The sequence below is a fragment of the Belonocnema kinseyi genome, chromosome 8 (genome assembly GCF_010883055.1).
Source record: "Belonocnema kinseyi isolate 2016_QV_RU_SX_M_011 chromosome 8, B_treatae_v1, whole genome shotgun sequence".
NCBI classification, from domain to species: Eukaryota; Metazoa; Arthropoda; class Insecta; order Hymenoptera; family Cynipidae; genus Belonocnema; species Belonocnema kinseyi.
The window spans coordinates 112,740,243-112,745,043 of record NC_046664.1 but is presented as its reverse complement, the minus strand read 5'-3'; the positions used below and the strand labels follow the sequence as shown (position 1 = coordinate 112,745,043).

The following is a 4,801-nucleotide window of genomic DNA, read 5'->3' as shown; positions in this document are numbered from 1 at the left end:
GGCAGACCGGGAATAGCAGCGGTGGCGCCAATGTTTCACGACTCGCCGCTCTTCACAAAACTGACACGCGCCTCCAATGCAAAAGCGAAAATCGTGTCACCCTGCTGGTTTTACTGTAAGCGCTGAATTATAAATATTTCCCTATTTATAAGTTTGAACTTTGCAATTAACATTGAAATTGTGGAATTTCGAAAAATAGAATTGACATTTTAAACATTGTATGGACTTATACACTTTTTAATTTTTTAATATTTCCCATTTAACCCTCATTTTTATTTCGAACGCTATTTCAGAATAATTCCATTTTTAAGGATGGCAATTGAGATATTATTTTCATTTCGACTGCTGAGAATAAAAGTGATTTTTTTCAATTTTACACAAATATATGTGATAAATGTTTATGCTGTATCGCGATTTTAAAAATTTAATACTTTACATTTATAAAATTTCAGATGCTTTTACTTTGAAATATTCAACTTTATTTTCAATTTCAAATGGTCAGATTTGAATGTTTTGCAATTTTATCATTCAAAGTCGGATTTATAACTCAGTTTGAGTTCGATCGTCAGATTTCACGAAAGTTTTTACACGTTCGCTTATAAATTAATGTTTTAACAACTTTCAGTAAAAAGTTGAGTTTAGTTCAAAGTAAAATAAATAGCTGAAATGTATGAGCGGGAAATATGTAGCTGATTTCAATATTAGACCTGTGCATTGTTCGAATCGAACCGGTTTTTTCCCTAAGCGACATATCTCACTTAAAGTTGGGATAAACCCGATTCGAGCGAGGCAGTCCAAAAGCCTTCCTAATTGAATTTCGACACATTCAGTTCGATTCGAAAAAAAAATCCGATTCGAGCGGGGCAGTCCGAAAGTCTTCCTAATCGAATTTCGACGCATTCAGTTCGATTCGAAAGCAAACCGATTTTAAGTGGGCAGTTCGAAAGTCTTTCGAATGGACATTCGACGTGTTCAATTCGAATCGAAGGAAACTGATTCGAAGTGGGCAATTCGAAAGTCTTTCAAACCGACATTCGACGCTTTCAGTTCGAATCGAAAAAAACCGATTCAAAGTTGGCAGTTCGAAAGTCACAAGCCACAAACACGTCTCACGACCCTGAGATAGGTAGCTACAGCCTTTAACGGAATCAATACGACGATCCGGCAAAAGTTTCGTGCACCCTGAGAACACGGAGTGATCTAAGGACTACAGCCCTCTGCATTTTTCCCGCAAGTGTTTCAGCATATTGTTGACACGCAGGGATGCTTTTCAGGCTGTTAATGAGTAAAAGCTTGGCACCTCCAAGAGCGCCGATGATAAGCACGACTAGTTTAGCAGAATATTCCAAGTACAATCGTTGCAAACCCCTTATAAGGTCTCTATAGCTCTCTTTCTTTTCATTCTCCTTGGCTATGATGTTTTGGCAGCTGGTGCCGAAAATTCGATAACGAACATGTTTCACTTCTCGAAGTCAAGAAGGACCATGTCTGGCCTCGAGTGTGCAACAGAAACAATTGTTAAGAATATAAAGTTTCAGTATATGCGGCACTACCCATTCTCGACACTTGACTCGATTTCCCTAAGAGCATTTAGAGGAGCGATATTAAGGTTGATGCCGTAAGAGTGACAGAGATGGTAATAAAGCACCCTTAGTGCCGCATTGCGCCTTTGAATGTAGGTCGTTCCCGCATGAGTTGGACAACTAGATAGTATGTGAGCTAAATGGTCGGGGTGTACATGGCACACCCTGCAGTTATCATCGGGAATGTTTTGGCTCAAAACGTGGCGACGGTATGTTAAGGTGACAATGACACAGTCTTGACATGCCAAAATGAAACCCTCTGTACCAGACTTCAATCCGAACGATTTAAGGAGGACAAACGTTAGCTCACATGACATTGACTGATCCTCCACATTTCTGTGGAAGATACTTAATCCGGGCTTTCAGGAGTGAGTACTCGAGATAGATAAGATTTGATCCATTTTGCTCAACCCTAATACTGAAGTTAAGTCCAAGTGTTTCAGCAGCCTCCTGCGCTGCTTTGTACAGAAATGCTTCTTGGCCCACTTCTTCGTGATTCCTGACAATTTTAAGAAGAGGGTCTCTTCCATTTACGACTCTATGTTTTGTACCCAGAATAATCCTGTTGTGAAGACATTCAAGACTCAATATTCCGCGCCCACCTTGACGGCGTGAGATTTGCAGTCGCGGAACAGAAGACTTAAGATGCATGCTTTTGTTCATGTGCATAACCTTTCTTGTCCCGATATCCAGGGATCTATGCTCGTTCTTCGCCCATGGAACTACTCCAAAGGAATAGAGTACTAACGGGACGGCAAGCATGTTCGTTGCAGATACTTCGTTCTTCGCCGACAGTTCGAAAGACCAAATCTGCCGGATGAGACGTTTGCATCTGCTTTGGAGAGTTTCCTTTATAGATATCACATCTTCAATGCGGCTCTGTGGTACGCCCAGGTATGTATAAGTCATGAGTCATGTTGTACTTTCGATCTGCAGCTTTGCCGCACAAGCACCCGTCGGAATGGCGAAGTGCTAAAGATAGTGGCAATAATGTAAGGCAAAAGAGGAGTTGGCTCATGGTGTCGCCCTGAAAGACACCCCTCTGAAAGGTGACCTTGTCAGTTGTCACACGATTTTTTCCAGATAAGATACTAGGCAGTCTGATAAGTCCCTGAAAAATGAAACACGGAGACGTTTTTTTGGCCAAAGTCGGTTTTATTTTTCAACATACTCTCCTTTTAGGTCGATACAGCGAGTCCAACGATTTTATAACTTTTTGATACTGTCCGAAAAGTACTCGATCGAAAGGTCTCCAAAATACGCCTCAGTTTCAGCTTTGAGCTCCTCATTGGAGTAAAAACGCTTACCGGTGAGCCATCTCTTCTGGTTAGGGAACAAGTAATAGTCGCTGGGGGCCAAGTCTGGTGAATACGGTCGCTAAGGAACCAATTCGAAGCCGATTTCATGCAATTTTGCTTGTGCAACTAAGCATGAATGAACAGGCGCATTGTCGTGATGATAAAGCTGTTTTTTCTTCTTCAAATGCGGTCGTTTTTCGGCGATTTCGATTTTAAATCGGTCCAATAATGATGAATAGTATGCTCCGGTTATGGTTTTACCTTTTTCAAGATAGTCCACGAATATTATGCCATGTGCATCCCAAAATACGGAGGACATAACCTTTCCGACCCATTGTTTCGTTTTTGGACGCTTCGGAGCACTTTGGCCCGGTGGATCCCACTGTTTTGCCTGTTGCGTTGACTCAGGTGTGTAGTAGTGGATCCAGGTTTCATCCATGGTTATGAATCGGCGCAAAAACTCGGTCGGCTTACGCGAAAATAATACCAAATTCTGCTGGGAAGTTGTCACACGAATTCATTTTTGGTCCACTGTGAGCAAACAAGGCACCCATCGCGCGCAGAGCTTCTTCATGCCCAAAACTAAATGAACGATATTGCCACATGTTCCAATGATATCCCTACAGCATTAGGTGCCTCTCTCAATTTCATTTTGGGATCATTCAACATCATATCTCGGATATCGTTTTCTTGCGAAGATAGTAGTATTTGATCAAAACTCGAAACTCAGATTTTTCCATATTAAAAAAAACTCGGAGGTTAGTCGCTTCTCAGTGCTGTAACTTGTAAATGCGTAAACATAAATGGCTGAAGTTTTGACAGGCGTCATTTGAAGGATCAAGCTCGACGAAAATGGTTCACATTAGTGAATACTAATGCCATCTATGGGAGGTCGATTTGAAAGCTTTCCGATAATCAATCCAGGCTATCGATAGGTCACGTTGGTAGAATGCTGCATCTTTGCAGACACATCTATCGATAAGCAGGTTCTCCCGACATCCCGCTACGCCTTTCTTTGAGTCTCGTTGTTCATACATTTCTTGCCACACAGGTTCAATTGCCCGAACAATCCTGGCATTCAGGATAGCTGTGAATATCTTATACAGTGTGATCAGGCAAGTGATTGGCCTGTAATTTTTCGGGTCAGCTAAGTTGCCTATTTTCTGCAGAAGTATTGTGCGCCATTCCACCAACCACTTCGGAATCGGCTCTTCCGACTTTAGATATGAGGTGAAAATATGGGCCAAATGCTGATGGGTTCAAGGAAACTTCTGCTTCATGAGGTGTTATGAGGGCTCCTTAAAGCTATTTATATTTTCTGAGTCTTCGTCCAGTCTATCCTGCACTCCGTAGACTTCTCTCCAAAATACTTCGGGTTTGGGCGGGTGGTTGACAGTAACTGGAGGGTCTTGGAGGAGTCGAGATGAGTCAGAGAGAAACTGTGAATTTTCTCTGACCCACCTCTCCCTCCGCTCTAGACTTCTCTTAGCGTCAGATAGTATCCGTATTCTCTCAACAATATGCTGCCTGATGGTCAGCAGCTTTGACATGTTAAGTGTGGGATAACGTGTCCGGAGTTCGCGCGTGAACTTTCGAACCTTGGCGGTAAAATTTCTGCCAGATGTGATGTAGTTAATCACACATTGAATGCGGGACGCATACTGTCTTGCCCAGCCTATCTTTATGGCAAGTTGATGCATTCGTCTTTTGCTCTTATGATCAACCGTTGGTTTTGTTTTACGGTTCGCAACGACCAAAGCCGTTGTGGTAGAGTAGGCGTTCTGCTTACATAGCCCATTTTTCGGAGTAGTTTAGCATGGTTTCGCAGACATTGCTGCGAAAAGTGCGACAGCTCTGGGTGTTTCTCGCACCACAGAGCATACAGCCGTGCCATGTAACCTTGTTCAGAGCTACACTCGC

The 4,801-nt window shown here is 42.4% G+C and overlaps 1 protein-coding gene across 1 annotated transcript in view; it reads left to right on the top strand.

The window, feature by feature from the left end:
- The window catches only part of LOC117177737 (sodium- and chloride-dependent GABA transporter 1-like), a 344,932-nt gene that overhangs the window by 261,698 nt on the left and 78,433 nt on the right, over window positions 1–4,801 (top strand). The gene's annotated exons all lie outside the window — the stretch shown is intronic.